We start from the raw sequence: 16,292 nt of genomic DNA on the forward strand, positions 1-16,292 counted from the left end.
AGATGGCGACTCGTGTGAGCCGCGGCGGGGGGCGCCGGCAGGACCCCCCGCACCTGCGCGCGCTGCAGGCTGGAAGAGGGTCCGCGCCGAGCCAGCCGCCCTCCCCCGCGGCTTGCCTCCCGTCCCCGGCTTCCGCCCCGGCGCCCGGAGAAGCGGGCGCACTGGGAACTGCGACCCGGGCATCTCCCGGCGGAGGGGGAAGAGGGAGGTGGGGAGGGCGGGTGATTTTAGAGATTGAAAACAGAGCAGTCCCAGCGCCTCAGCTCCGGAGCTCATCTGACTTGAGTTAGCGACCCCCCACTCACCCACCCACCCCGGCGCCTTAAAAAAAAAGTGTTGGAAACTGGCGCGTTCTTTCGTTCCCTGCTCGAACTTTGTTCGTTGGTGTGCTTTCCCTCCCCGGCGCTGGGGAGGAGGGTCCTCGGCCGCCCCCTCCCAGCGCCCCCCCCCACGCGTTCCCCGGGTCCCCCCGGGGGCGGGGGCGCGCGGCACGGGCGGGGGCGCGGCGCCCGGGTGTGCTGCAGCCGTGCGCGCGGGGGCGCTGCGCCGTCCGGGCGGCGCTGATGGATTGCAGGAGTGCCGGAGCTCGCCAGCCGAGGCAGCACGGCTCCGCGGACTTTTTTTCAAACTCCCATCAATGAGACTTCGAGGAGGAGCGGGAGGCGGCGGCGGCGGCGGACGCGCAGGAAGGCGAGGAGGAGCCGGGGGAGCCAGAGGAGCCGGAGGAGCCGGAGGAGCCGGAGGAGCCGGAGGAAGGAGCGCGGGCCGCGCAACGCGCGGAAGCCTAGGGAAGCTGCCGGCTCGCCGGCGGTAGGGGCTCCTGCGCCCCCGCCCGCCTCTCAGTCCCCTCCCCTGCCTGGCCCGCCCCGCCCCGGCCGGACTGAGCCCCGGGTCGCCGCGCCAGCCAAGTTGGGATGGGGGCCCGAAGCCACCGCCCGGCGCCCCAGAGGCCACCTGCGTGCTAGAGGCAAACTTTTGTCTCCCTCGGTAAAGTTGCATTGGCCTTCTTTTGCTTGCTTTGCGTTGCGAAGTGCCCCCTACCCCGGCCGAGTCCGGGCCGACCAGGATGCTGCGCCGATTCGGAGGGTCCCTCGGCCGAGTACCCGCGCCACGGCACGGGGATCGGGGCACCGGGCTTGGGGGGCCGGGGGCTGGCGAGGCGGCCCCGCTTCGGGCTCTGACCAGAGCGTGCGGGGACGATAGAGGGGTCCGGGGCTAAGAACTCGTGGCCGGGGTGGGGGGGGGCTGATTTTGCATCCCCCTTCCTACCTGGGGGAAGAGCCTGTCGGTTCCGGGTGCACAGCCTGGCCGGCCCCCACCCGGTCTTCACCGCGCCCTAGCCCCGGGCTGTTTTGGGGGAGGTGGTGGGTAACACCTCAGCCTGGGATGCTGCGAAGCTCTGGAGGTGGCAGTGGGAGCCTGTCTTAGGGGAGTGTGCTGTGTGTGGAGGGGCTGCAGCCAGCCACTTGTGAACTTCTAACTGCACTTCTCCGCTCTACCCGTCGCGGAGCCCTGCCTTTCTTTCTTCCTCGCTCCTTCCTCCCCGTCTTTGGGCCCTGCTGCCCCCCTCCCCCTCGGTCAGGCTCTCCTCTTCGGCCTCCCTCCTTGCTTCTCTCCTCCAACTCCTCCTCCTCCTCCTCCCCTGCCCTCCGCCCCAAGAGCCGCTTGACTTCTCGAAGGGATCCGCACGTAATCCCTGGCCCGGTCCTCGGGTCCCCCCACCCCTCACTTTCATCCCCGCCTCCACTCATCATCTCCCCCCACCCCCCAAGGGCCAATCTCTCAACAAGTATATTTGCTGAGGAATTTGAAAAATCCACTACTGCAACTTGATCTGTGTGTGATGGATGGGGAGAGGCGCGTAGAGAGTTGGGCGCCAATCCTATTAAGGGTTTAGAGAGAGGAGCGTTTTTCCCGGACGGGGGCGGGGGCGGGGGGGGCGTTAGGGAGGGGTGGAGGAAGGGAGCGTGTGCGTGTGTGTGTGTGTGTATGAGTGTGAGTGCGCCCGCCGCGTTGGGGAGCTGGAAGTCCACCCTACTCGGCGCCTTTTCAGCCCGGCAGTAATTGCTGTCATTTCCTAGGAAACCCGACTTTTACCGCGCGAGGAGCTCGGGAAGGAGCCCGCGCGCTTCACCCCGGGTGACCTGCTGCGGAGGCGCTTGCGGGCCTGGAGCCCCCCCCACACCCCGTTTCTAGGGTGCCTCTCTCTCCCCGCTCCCCTCTCTTCTGTATAATTTTTTATATGGCTCTCTGGGTAGATCCCCGCTGGAAAAGTAGATCCTTCCCAAGTCTGGTGCCGGGCCCTGGGGGGTGTTCTATGCGCTGCTCGGCCCTCCCGCCCGAGCATCCCGCTTGGTGCACGGCCTCTGGCGCGGGCTTTGCAGCCCGGTGGCCGCGGCAGAGTCCTGGGCCCCCGCCCCGCCGCCCTCGCCGGGCGTGTGAAGGTTTAATCCCGACAGCTTCAGATAAAGGGAGCAGTTGTAAAACGCTCATATGCTGTTTGCAGACGAGGCTCTGGGGGATGTTGGAGAATTTGAAAGTAAACGTTTCCTTCGCAAGCGGCATAAAATAGTGTTTAAACAAATATTGTATTGGCATGCTCAGGGGGCTCCGTGCCAAAAAGTAAAGTAAATAAACTGTGAAATCCAAAATATACAGCGGGGGAAAGCGGAGGAACAGGCGGACTTGTCGCAAGTCCCCCTGATGAATTCTGTTTGTTCAGGCCACCTCACCTACGAGCCCCCTCCCCGCCCATTTCCTTACCTTGGCTGGGAGTTACCTTCCCTCGGCTTCCCAGTGTCTGGGGGCAGGCCTCCCTGGGCCTGGGAGCTGCTTTGCAGTGGCTCCCTCGGGAGGGAATTCATTGTGTGGCTACCTGGGCGCGTCTCCCCCCCCCCCCCCACCCAGGGGAGGGGAGGGTACCCTGACCACGCTTGGCTGCTTTTAATTTTGATGTTCTTTATTTAGGCTTTTCCCAGCTTCTGGTCTGCCCTGGGGCAGCAGGTCTAGAATGTAGAATGTATAGTTGCAGATGCGTACCTTCCAGGCCTCCCTCCCTGCTGGTGTCTCTGACCTCACTCCTTGCTCCTCTTCCTTCAGCTTTCTTGCTTTCGTTTTCCTGGACTTGCTGCTTCTCCCTCCCACGGCTGAAGGTTACAGGAAATTGTGGAGATGTTCTCTCCCAGATTTAAATTCCATTCAAACCCAGACAGAAGGAAAGTTGTCACTTGTCTGCGAGTTGCAAAGTTAAGTTAATGTTTTGTAATCTTTAGGATGGTTTTGTGTTTCCCTGCTGCTTAGAGAAATCCGCTGATTTTAGGAGGTTATTTAATGGTTCTAGGGGGATTTACACTAATGCGGGAAGATTCCCACAGAGGTGAGGAGCCCACCTGCCCAGGAGATAGCCCTCGGGTGAACTGGCCAGCTCTCGGTCTGGCATCCGAGAGACTGTGGTCAGAGCAGTCTGTTTTCAAAGTCAGTGGGTGAGGCTGAGAGGGAGAACCCCCCGCCCCCCATACCGGGGCTGGAGAGGAACAGGGTGGGACCAGTAGAGGTGTTTTTATCCTCCGTGGGAATTGTTCTGAGGGGAATTTGCAGTGTTCACACTCCTCCAGCAGAACCCCACCCCCCACCCCCACCCCCCGGGCTCCTCTCCAGCTCGCACTAACCCTGGCCTGGCCGTGGCCTTGGAGGGAACTTTGGACTTGGCCCACCTTGAAGCATGTGTGGAATTAGATGAGGCCCTTCCGGAGCGCCACTCCGCTCTCTCAGGGGTGCTCCAGCCCACTTGTGGCGGGGCGGGGTGGGGGGAGGTTGGACAGAGGAAATCCTTCTAGTAGCCTGGTCGGAAGAGGGGGCCACAAGGGCCGCTGGTCAGCGCCTGGCTGGGGGGGGGGGTTCTTGGAGGCTGTGTACTGTAGCTGCCTTGTTTGCACTGCCGACTGAAAAATACACAAATCCTTCATGCTTTTTGTACTGCCACAAGTGCCCTGTACACAGTGCAGCCTGTGGGGCTGGATTAGCAAACCAGGGGATTCAGCAGGCCGGCAGACAAAATTGGATATTTGTCTAATAAACACCCTTCTTCCATCGGGGCCTCCCTCGGCCTCCCCGGGGCCGGTGGGGGGGAGGACTTCGCCCCACAGATGCCAGCAATTCCCTCTAAATGAGACCAGGAGGTTGTCGTGTGCACTCTGAAAGCCCGTGTGACCCCTACGCACCCTGCTGGCTTGTTAACGCTCCGAGCGGAGCCCTGCATCCTTGTGTACCCTAGGGGTAGGGCAGCTTGCCTTTTCTTGGGAAAGTGTGTGTTCAGCAGGGCTTACTTTCATCTGAGTGACGCTCCCTTGTGATGCTGGCTTGAGCGAGATGGAGCAAACCCGTCTTGCTTCTTTAGGCTGGGGTGGGGGGAGGGTCCTACCTGTGCCAGGGCCCATTCCTGGCTGCATGGGGGGGGGTGTGGTCAGGCCAGGTGGGCCTCGCTGTGGACAGCTGCAGCTGTTCCCCCTGGGCCAGGGTGTTTTGAAAGGGAACCCCAGGGAGGCAGTCCCCCCCCTTTCTTCTTTTCAGTAAGTGTCAGAGGCACGGACAAATGAAACACGTGAAGAATGCCAAAGAGAGAAACTTCTCAGATTCCAGAAAATTCGGAGGCGGAATAGGAGTTTGTACCGACCACCAGAATATGCAGCAATTTCCAGTGAACGAGGCTCACTGGAGTCTAAAGACCTCGGGGAGGGGAGCTACTCTATAATTGTTTCCTCGGGCTTGTTTAAAAGACCCTAAGGGAAGGGGACATTGGTGTTTGGTAGTATCCGTTGGAAAAGGGCAGGAGCTTTGTGGTTTTCAAATAAACACAGGACACCAGACTCAAGATTACTCATTTTCTCTAAAATTAATTTGAGTGTTTGCTCTGGAATATAGGATTCAAAAAAAACCCAAATCATTGTTCATTGTTTTTAGATTTCAAGGGTGACAAAAGCATCCTTAACCTACAAAACTATGTTGAAAACTGAAAAAAATGCACCAACAAGAACAGTATATTTTCTTTGGATTTAATAGCTTATGTCTCCCAAGTCCTTCACGAACAAAAGCATCCTCAATAATCCTGTTTGTGTTCTAATTCTGGTTTCTTTAAAAACATGCAAGTGGGGGAACATAACTCAGTTAAGATGTGACCGAAGAGTACATATTAAACCGTTTTTGAGATTTTCTTGATTTAAATTGAATAAGTCAGTGTGGTTTTGTGTGTGTGCATGTGTGTTGTTAAAAAAAAAAAAACAGGTTGCTGAGAAGTGTGTTTTAACTGTGAGTGCCCGGTTTCATGCATTAGCATAAGAAAAAAGTTTTAGTGCATTTACTATTGTCTTGAATGAAGAGTTTCAGCAAAGGGAAGGAAAGCCTCAAAAGGGTGATGGTCCATTGAGATTCGTCAGCAGCCCCCAGCTCGTCATCTGCCGCTGAAATCTGCGATCGGATATTACTTTTATCTCGCTTTTCCATTCTCTGGCCTTTTTCACACGTTCACTTTTGTCAAGGTTTATTGATTATGTTTTCTTCTCTGCAAATCTGTGGAAAATTTAATGAACCAAAAACAGCAGTGAAATAAAGGGGACTTTTTATTCATTAGCACGGGATTGATTTCCCCCCTTGGGCCGAGGGCCCCTGGCCTCCTGCAAGTGAGGCGGGGGAGGAGGGCGGGTGGCCCTGCTTCAGGCTGAGGCGGGGCCTCGCCAGGCCTGTGGCCTCACCACTGACCAGCACTGGGGAGCCTGGGACTCCTGTCCCAGCTGAACATTCAACGCTTGGAGGGGATGGCTGTTCCTGGTCAGCCTGAGTCTACCACGCTGCAGACCCTGGCCTCGGCCTCCCAAGATTTCTGGCTCAGGGCGCTTTGGGCAGGGGGCGGCTGGACATGGGATATTTGTATTCCCCAACCTTACAAACCAGTTGAGTGCCTGCCTAGGCCTTCCTGGGGACACAGTTAAGTATCTCTCTTCCTCCAGCCCAGCTCTCAAACCTGTAATTAAGCAAAGCCCCTGGTGTGATTACGCTTTGCTGACTCGGCGGGGTTTGGAACCGCTTCCCTCTACGAAATAGGGTGAACTCTTGCTCTTTCCAGAGGCTTCTTGGGCAGCCTGTGGTACAGTTCTATAGCACATATGTCTGTCTCTCCCTGCCCTACTCTTCTTTCTCTTGTGCTCTCTCTCCTCTTTGTCTCCTTTCTATCTTTCTCCCCCCTTTCTGCTCCCTCCCCCACCTTTTCGCGTTAACATCTCTCTTCCCCCATTTCCTCTTTTGCGGCTTTCTTTCTCCCCCTCTCTCCTTTCTCCGTCTCCCAGCCTCTTTGTCTCTCTGCCATCCCCTTTTCCTTCTTTTCCCTTCTCTCTCTCTCTGCTTCCCCCTCCCGTCCGGGTCCCCCCCCAAACCCCGCCCCCTCCACTTGCCGCCCCGCCGAGGGCTGGCCCGGGAGGCGGCGCGCCCAGGCCGCGGGGACAGTGCCCGCGTCAGGGGGACATTCGGTGCCCCGAGTGCCCGCGCGCCGGCGGCGCCGCCTTCCTCCCACCTGCCCGCCGGCCTGGTTTGCGGCACCCGAACAATGGCCACATTGTCCTGGCGGCGCACCGGCCGCCTCCGGCGAGTGGCGGCAGGCCGGACCGTGCTCGTGGCGAGTCGGGAAGAAAGCCAGCGGGCCAGATCCCAATGGGCCCGGGCCGCCGCCTTTGTCACGGGGCGAGCGCCCCAGAGCGCGCGGTCCCCGAGGCTCCGCACCTGGGAGGCGCGCCGTTGCCCAAAGCTGCGGCCCAGGCCCGACCTCCCTCCCGCTCCCGATGGGCCGGCTCGCCCTCCCCTTCCCGGGGAAAGGGGTTCGAGGGCAGTTCAGTTTGCAGAGTGGGCTGAGATCATTTCCCCAGAGCCAGGAGACAGAGGGGCCATGTTACCCAACTTCTGGTGGCGTCAGAAACTTTTTCTGCAAGGCATCTGGGAGACTGACTACACGCAGGGAGGCATCCCGTTGCCCTGTCCCCACCCCAAAGGCAGGAACAGAGTGGTGGTCTCTCAGAATAGTCCGCACCCCTCCCCCCATTCGTCTTGACCTGTACGGATGCAAGACCTCTTAGTTCAGAAAAAGAAAGATCTCTGAATGCTTAGGATGTTAAAAGAGCATCAGTCGCGGGGTCCAAGCAGATGCTTAGCAATGCTTCTTTGTGCGGTGGACAATGCAATAAGTCAGCCCGACTTTTGAGCCACATTTATAAGGAACTGTAAGGGCCGCTCAAGTACACTTGTGCTAAGTTGAATTGATTGAAATTTAATGGCGGTTAGTGGCGATGAATGGTAATGATTTTCCAGCGTATCTTTGGCATACTTGACATTAATAACCGGAGAGTGTGTGTCTACGCTCACGGAGAGCCTGCCACACACGTGAGGCATAGCATTATTCATTTCCTTTGCCTCCTTCCTCTGCTCAAATCCTTTTCCTCCTCACCATAATTCAGTTGTTCGGTTGATTTAATAAAAAAGAGGGGGGGAAAGAAGGAAAGAGAAAAATCTTTCTCCATTGAGCATGTACGTCAAATTACATTTTGAGCTCATGATTTTTTTCAATTCCTACATAAATCAGCTTCTAATATACAGAATGTGATGAATTTGTTTTAGCTGCCATCATGAATTAATGTTATGCAAATAGAAGCTTTGCAGGTGAAATGATTTACTAAATAATTTCAACTTCTAATATTTAAACTCATTCATTATGTTGGGAGTTAAAAAAAAAAGAGTCCATATTTTTAAACCTGAGATGGGGAGATTAATACGTAAGTATTTGCAGTGTAAGGCAGACCTTGATGGCCAGAAAATAACTCTTAATTTGTTGATTCTTTCTTTGAGAATCTGCAATTCACCTAGCAGTGGCTTAAGAAGAAGGGGATAGAAGTCTTACCGAGTTTCTTCTGGGGGAGGACAGAAATGCAGTTAAATAATTCTAACATGACTATCAAGGTAACATATCCCATGGGATTTAAGTAGCTCTGCTTTGGGAACCAAGAGGGGCTTCCCTTTTGAACTGCTCTTGTAAGAGGAATATGACCCAAGCCAGGTGGAGAAGGTTGAAGGGCCTTTGATGTTCCCTGCCCCCATCTTTGTCATTTGCAAGTTAAGACCATTTTTTAAAAAATTTTTCATTGTTGAAGTATGCATGACATACAATGTTATATTGGTTTCAAGTGTACAACACAGTGATTTGACAATTCTATACTAGTTAAGACCATCTTAAGACCAAGTCATTGGTATCTGCCAAAGAAGATGGCAGCAGTATAGAAAGTTGGACAGAGGACCCCCCACCCCCCATCTCCCGTTCCACCCCACCCCCACCCCCCGGCCATAACTGCCAGGAGTCCTTTCTTATATACATCATCTTTCAAGCTGTTTTCCTCTGGAAAGAGTTGAGGAAGGGTTATTGAGATGGATGAGTGCATATGAAGAAAAATTAGCCCAAACACTTGGGGTTACCTTGAGGGAGAGGGAGAGCGGTCTCTCAAGAGCTGGTTGACCCTGTGTAAGTTGCTTTGACTCTCTATGGACGGAGGGCTTTGGCAAAGGTGATCTCAGATTCTTTGGCTTCAGAATCCTGGGAGCCAGGACACCCCGTCTATCGCCGCCCATCCCAAGAATCAGACAGCAGGGAGGGTGGGAGGACTGGAATCTGGAGAAAGTGTGGGGTCTCTGTCACTGCCTCTGTTTCTGGGGAGTGTATAGTGAGGTGCTGCTCAAGGACTATGCCCCACTTTCCCACCAGTCACTCTCCCTAGCCCACGGCAGAGCTCGGGCACCTCTGGGATATGGTCAAAGCGTGAGCATAGCGGGGGGTGGACTTGGGGACATTGGCAGGTGGTGGGAGCGGGGTGGAGGCACATGGCCTGTGATAGCCTTTTCAGACTTTCTTGAAGGCTACAGACAAGCTGAAGGAGGGATGACACGTAAATATTTCTTGGATCTCTGAAGATAAGGGTAGAGTTTTGACTTGTCTTCTCCAAAAATTGAGGTCATCGTGCTCTGATGACAGGTTGAAGGCACATCACTCAGACATTTCTGCAGACAGGGATGGGTTGTGCTATGACGATACGTTAAGTGTCCAAGCTGTGACAGTGTATTTAGGGCCGGCCCTCTCTGTCTGCGGAGATCAAGGTGAAGGGACGTGTCTGGTGTCCCTGGACTGAGTGTGTGCATGCGTTGCCTTGTTTGTGTAGGGAAAGGAGAAAGCAGGCTCCACCGTTACACAACGAGGAAGGTTTGAATGTAATTCAGATGTCTTCATCTATTGGAAGTGTGTATAATGTAGTGTTCGCACATGTGATATGTAGTATGTTACATTACTCTCCCCGTTCAGTGTGAATGCGGGATGTGTGATACGTATATATATTTGTTCTGAAATACACATGCATCAGTAAGTCCCTTAACTATCAGATCCCTTTAAGAATGAGATTTTTTTTTCCTTCTCCTAAGATGCACTTCTACAAAAAAGAAATAGCGTAAGAGAATGAAGACAGAACTGGAAATGAACTATAGAGGTAAATCTGAGAATAAGGCCTCAGGTACCGTTAAAGGGGGTTCCTGAGACTCTTGGATGAGATTCAGATTCAGGTGGGAAGCTTGTTAAATATGCAGATTTTCAGGCCCCAGGGAGTACGTAGTGAATGAGAGAGAATTCTTGTGGAGAGGGGTCCCGAGATCTGCATTTTATGGAGGATTTTTAGGGTGAGGTGATGGGGATCAATGTTTTCTTTCTGTGATGGCCCCGGTTCCTTGGTGAATTTCGCATTGAGAAAGGGATAGCATTGGCATCTTGTAAGGCTGGTTGGACAACCCGGGATGGGTCTCAGCAGATTGTTAAAGACTTTTAGCTGCCTGATCAGCTCGTGCTGGACTGGAGGTTGGGCGGGATGGCCTAAAATTGAGCTGTTCTGCTCCAGAACATCACAGAGTGGTGTGGACTCTAGGGCAGAGGCTCTGTTTCATGGGACAGTGACAGTCCCCTATTTTGCTGTGAAAGGTGGCTTTTAGGCCCAGGAAAAACTAGCGCTTAGTGAGCTTATTAAGTGTATAGTTCTGGCCTGAGGGTCCCTACGATGACTCCTTTTTTTTAAAGATTTTATTTATTTATTTGAGAAAGAGCAAGAGAACACAAGCAGGGCAGAGGGGCAGAGGAGGAGGGAGAAGCAGGCTCCTTGCTGAGCAGGGAGCCGGATGTGGGGCTCGATCTCAGGACTCCGGGATCATGACCCAGCTGAAGGCAGACGCTTAACTGACTGAGCCACCCAGGCACCCCTGACTCCTTTTTTTCCCGTGTAAGAACCCTCCTGTGCGTCATGACAGCTGCTGTCTCAGTGCTCATGGGCGAAGTGGCCCGAAGTTGGACCCACTTGGGGCCCAGGCCCAGTTCGGTGTTTCATGGTTTGAGCAGACATTCTGGAAGTTCCACTCACACTGCGGTTTGGCTGAAAGGCCTACCTTGTGGGTGTCTGTGGCTTCCGAAGGAAGATAGGACAGAGATAGTCCGGCAGGAGTGGGCGTGCAGAAAGGAGCTGGTGGTGGCTGCCCTGCCTGGAGGGGAAGCCTGCCGCCCAAGCGCTCCGCAGTGCCACCTGGCACCCTGCCCCCGGGCCCAGCGCCCGGTCCCCGCACCCTGGCTCTGGGCTCAGTGTCTTTCAAGAACATCCTGTCTCACTATGACTTGAGTCGTCTTCTGAGGACGAAGGCACAAAAGAGCCTGGAAGGAGTCTGGCGAGTGCGGGGCAGCCGAACATCAGGACAGGCCTGGTTTCTCTCAGGCCCTTGCTTTTCAGCTTAGAGTGGGCGTCCTGACGCTGCCTCACTGGAGTGTTTTAGTATTCAGTGGGGCTCCACGTGGGAGCCCAGCAGGGGCCTCTCTCCCGGTCAGGCTCCCGGGACCGGTGGCCTTTCCTGTCACCAAGGCCCTGCTGGCCTTGGACACTCGGGCCCTCACAGGCATCTGGCTCTGATGGGCCAGCTTCTGGGCGCTTTGTGGTCTGTAGTGTCCCGCACTGCAGACTGGTAGCTTTGTGTGGATACTTCAAGTGCACCTGGGCAAGGACTTCAAGAGAGCCTGAGAAAAGAAAACTTTGACACATCCGAACTTGGGCCGTGTGGACTCCTCCTCATCCACTCTGCAGTTGGTTCAGACGGAGGCCGTTGCGAGGGCTCTGGCGGGTCTGAAGGTGCCGTATTGTTTCCTGTCCACGTTGCTCAGCTCCTCTGCATGGTCCACACTCCCGAGGGCGGGCTGTAGAGGAGGGTGAGGGCACGCTCCTCCACGGCTCCCCTGGCCCTGGGTGCCCCGTGGGTGGTGGGACATGGGCTGGTGGCATTAACCTCTCCTCTGGGGCTCTGTGGTGCAGCACCTGGGTGCCGAACCCTCCAGATCCAGCCGTCAGCCCCAGGCCCTGCAGGCCCCTCAGGCCCCCAGCACTACGCCCAGTTGTCTTGCCAGGAAGGGCCGAGCCCCCGTGCTCTAGTGTGGTGCTTCTTCAGCTGCCATGCCCGGCCATCTTCAAGCGGCCCACCTTGACTGGGTCGTCAGTGGCAGGCAGAAAAGCCAGAGGCAGCTAAAGGCCGATGGTGCCTTTGGAATCTGGCTTGGAAGCCTGGGTGTGCTGAGCTGGAGAGTCCTGACCGACCGCCTCCCCCGCCAGGACCGCCACCACCCACCTGTGGTATGAGTCCTCTTCTTGCTTTCGATGATTTCAGCTGTGAGAACCAAGCTCCTAGACCAGTGCCCAGTGATGGGCATCTACTAGCCAGCCTCACGGAGCCGGCTGCCTGAGTGAGCACTCGTGTCCCCCTCCAGATGCCCGGCCGCTGGCCCAGCCAAGCAGACAGAGCGGCGCGTGGGACAGGCCTGGGTCTCACCGACAGCCCTGCCCAGCCCACCCTGCGGGTACCTCACGTTGTTTACGAGTGGCCTTGGCCCTGTTGATCTCTATTCTGTTTCTGTTTCTGTTTCTTTGGGTCTCCTTTTATTTAGGCTTAAAATCCTTTTTGCATGGCTAGGGGCTCTGTGTTCAAGGTCTGGGCTTTGATTTAGCACTTGGGGATTCAAGCAAAGCCTTCTCTTCTGATGTAAGAATATTAAAAACAACAAAATAGTTTCCCCACAAGATCTTAAAACTAAGACATGCTTTTTTTACAAAAAAACCCTGTGATCTAAGGAACATCATAAAGAGGCAGATTTCATTAAGTATCCTTCCAGTCTCTTTCTGTTGTTTTATATGAAATAATATTTTTGCTCTGTATTTTCTTACAAAATTGAAGTTACATTGTGTACAGTCACATAACTCTTGATTCACTCAACATTATATCATAGACATGTTTCCATGTTTATTAATGAGTAATTTCTATTTATGTGGGGTTTTTTTGGCAACGTAATATTCCTTTGTCTGTCTCTATCATATTTTTACTTTACTCTCTTTACATGGTTGGATATTTACCTTGTTTCTAATTTATTATTTATTTTTAAAATTATTTTAAAATTAAGGCTCCCCACTGAGCCTGATGTGGGGCTTGATCCCAGGACTCTGAGATCATGACCTGAGCCCAAGGCAGATGCTTGACTGACTGAGCCACCCAGGTGCCCCTTGACTGTTTCTAGTTTTTGTGATTATAGATAATGCTGGAATAGCTGTCCTTGATGTAAATGTTTGCCTGAAATTCTGATCATTACTTTAGAATAGATTCTGAAAAGTGGTCCAGCTTGGCCAAGGTATTTGGACAGCTATGAAGCCGTCATTAGGCCTTAGTGGATTTCCAGTGGTACCTTCCTAGCTTTTGGGGAGAGATTGAAGATGTTGGTTTGAGGTTTTCAGAAGAACTATGTACAAATCAAGGTAAAACAGTTAATTGAGTGCCTCTGCATGCCCAGAAACATGCAGGTCACTTGCAGACTATGATCTCATTTTGTAGATGGGTAAACTGAGTCTTGGAGATGCTGGATAATCTCCGTGTTTACCTGGCCGTTGGGAGGCAGAGCCCTGAGCAGAGTGAGATTTATTCTTTTGAGGCATGGGCTTCTGAGTGCTGCCCTGGGAACGGCTGGGCTACAGCACGCTTTCTCAACTAGGGCGATTTACCCCCAGGGGTCGTTTGGTTGTCACAGCTTGGGTGTGTGTGTGTGGGTGTGTGTGTGTGTGTGTATGTGTGTGTGTTACTGGTATCTAGTAAGTGGAGGCCCGGGATGCTGGTTAACCTCTTGCAGTGCACACCTGCAGCCCCCACAACAAAGAATGATCCAACCCCAAATGTTACCAATGCTACAATTGGGAAACCCTGGGGGAGATGTCACCAGCTAGGCTTTCTTCCCTGACCCACACACCAGGTGGCAGGCGCCTTTTCACACCTCACTCTCACACCGGGCTGGAAATCTTCAAGCCTCCTTTCTGTGCCTTGAAATGGAAACAGTGGGGCCGCTGCCATCACGAGGAATTCCTGGAGCATTCCATCAGTCAATCAGCTAGCACTTACTTGAACATCTGTTACGTGCCTTGGACTTATTAAGCTCACCGCCGGAAGCGCACACCTTGCTAACTTGGCTAAGTGCCACTGGCCTCTGAGATCTCAGCAGTGTTCTCAAGTGTGCATCTTCTTCCGAGAGTCTCCATGCCTAGCGGGGAGGCTACTTTAGGAAAGTCATGAATTGGCCAGCGTGACCTCAAAAGACAGCTACAGAGGAATGTTGCCAGGAGCAGGGATTGCCCTCAACTGTTGTCGGAGAGAAACCGGATAGATCTGTTTTTCTGGCCCCAGGCTGTAGGTTTTTCACTTCACAATGAATTTTGTACCAGGCTCTTCCTGGCAGCTAAGAGTCAGGGACTGAGGGGTCCTGGGTCAGAATAATGGGAGATCCTGGGATCGGGGCCTTTTGGCAGTGGCTCACGTATTCAACCAAACAGTGGTGCCTGAGCAGTCCCAGAAGGCTTCTTCCAGGAGAGGTCCAGACTGGGTCTGGGGACTTTGCCATTGGAGGGGCAGGGGAAGGAAGGACAGTCCAGGCAAAGCAACTCAGGCGAATGATGGACAGAACGTGGCATTTCTGGAACCTACAGGGGGTCAGTGTTACTTGGAGGGTGAGGTGCGGGGAAGGGCTCTGGCAGTCTGCAGAGGGACCCTTTATGAGAGCCTGGGGATGCTTTGAAGGGGTGGCTCTGTGATCCTAAGGATGGCCCTTGTTGTTACCCGTGGGTTAACTTCAGGTCATGAGGCATAAGCCCACAGGAGCCCAGGTTCTTTTGGGGGATGGGACATTGGGCAGCAAAGTGATTCTCTGCCTCTAGGTTTGGGCTGACTCAGTTTCTCCAGTTTTTTCTCTGCCAGGGAGGCCAGGCACAACAGTGGAAAAGAGGGAATTCCCAGCAAATATGCACATACCTCTTCTCATTCTAGTAACCTTTGCCCAACTGTAGGCAACAGCTTTGCCTATTCCTGACCTATTGCTCCCTGAAGATAACTCCCCTTACAGGGTCATCTCTTGGTGACCCTGATGGCTGGTGGAAAAAGGAAGAGAAGATGAATCTGGTTCTCAGAACACTCTTCACTATGATCCTCAGGAACACTTTCAGTGCTTTAAGGGTAGTAGTGGTTATCCATCCTCCATCCATCCATCCATCCATCCTTCCTTCCTTCCTTCCTCCATCTGTCCATCTTCCTTCCCTCATCCATCCATCCATCCATCCATCCATCCATACATACATACATACATATACATCATCCATCCATCCATACATCCATCCATCCATCATCCATCCATTATCTGTCCATCCTCCTTCCATTATCCATCCATCTGCCCTCCCTCCCTCATCCATTCATCCATACATCCATCCATCCATCCATCCTCCCTCCCTCCATCACTCATCCATCTATCCTCCCTCTGTCACCTATCCATCCATCCCTCTTCTCTCCATCACCCATCCATTCATGCATCCTCCATCACTCATCAATCTGTTCATTCATCCATCCATACATACATACACATACATCAGTCATCCATCCATACATCCATCACCCATCCATTATCTGTCCATCCTCCTTCCATTATCCATCCATCTACCCTCCCTCATCCATTCATCCATCCATCCTTCCATCCATCCATCCTCCCTCCCTCCATCACTCATCCATCTATCCATCTTCCCTCCTTCACCCATCCATTCATGCATCTTTCATCATCCATCCATGTGTCCATCCATCCATCCATCCATCCATCTTCAATCCATCCTCCATCTTCCATCCATTATTATCCATTATCATTATCCATCCATCTGTCTTCAATCCATCCTCCATCTTCCATCCATTCATCCGTTTATTATCCATTATTTGCCATCCATCCATCCATCCATCCATCCTCCATCCATTGACTACAGGATGTTAAAAGTTTTTGTTTTTGGTCTTTGGTGTATCTCTCCTCTCCTATCCATGAAGCCAGTAACTAAAGGGTCACCTCCTTTGTGGAGTCTTTCCTGCATCAGACCTAGGCTCCCACTTGTCTCTGGAGTTTCCCTTGCTTGTAACATTCATTAATATTGTCTTGCAGTTGTCTGTTTATTTGTGTTTGGTAAATGTTTGTTGATAAATCAATTCGGGGAGATTTTCCAGTGGGAGAAAATGGCGTTTGTTCAGGGTCCTTCGACACCTCTCTTAAGAAATATAAGTCAACCAAGCAGTCTCCAGATGGGTGACCTTGCTTTGAGAGAGTAAGAGGAATTGTTATAAAATGATTAGTTTGTAATATAGCAGAATTGCATTTTTATATAATTTAAAAATGTGTTGTATAGTTCATTTAGGCTCCACACGTAATTTCTGTGTACAATATTTTTACACCCATTTGAGGGATGTTTGGTGGGAGGCAGGTGGTTTTGGTGGAGAAGTTCTTGGAGATGTGGTGCGGTGACCACGGTTCTAGCCTGGCTTTGCCTGAGGTTAACAAGAGACCCCCTTAGGCAGACATGCCTTCCCTAGTTTATTCCTTGTCAGTCAAATGAGGCGGTTGGGATAGATCTAGCCATGATATTTGGTGCGTGGGGTCACGGTTTTTCTATTCTGGCGATTAGAAAGGGTTGCATTTGGGGTTTGTAAACTCACAGATGGTCACTTCACTGATATACTTGAGGAAGGAAGCAGCCCTTGACCTCGGCATTGCCACCGGAAGTGCTCTCATCTTTAAACACTCTTACACCGTCTCAAGATGGAAAAGGCTTCGAGACCATGTACTGCTTTAGCAAACACCACCACGA

General features: G+C 53.0%; 1 protein-coding gene across 1 annotated transcript in view; it reads left to right on the forward strand.

The window, feature by feature from the left end:
• The first annotated feature begins 585 nt into the window (after positions 1-585).
• Positions 586-16,292, forward strand: part of GLI2 (GLI family zinc finger 2) — a 245,160-nt gene continuing 229,453 nt past the window's right edge. The window contains exon 1 of the mRNA XM_081814609.1: positions 586-987. The gene's annotated coding sequence lies outside the window, so the exon portion shown is untranslated. The remainder of the gene's footprint in view (positions 988-16,292) is intronic.

Source organism: Leptonychotes weddellii, chromosome 3 (assembly GCF_054177405.1).
Source record: "Leptonychotes weddellii isolate Sample4059 chromosome 3, ASM5417740v2, whole genome shotgun sequence".
NCBI lineage: Eukaryota > Metazoa > Chordata > Mammalia > Carnivora > Phocidae > Leptonychotes > Leptonychotes weddellii.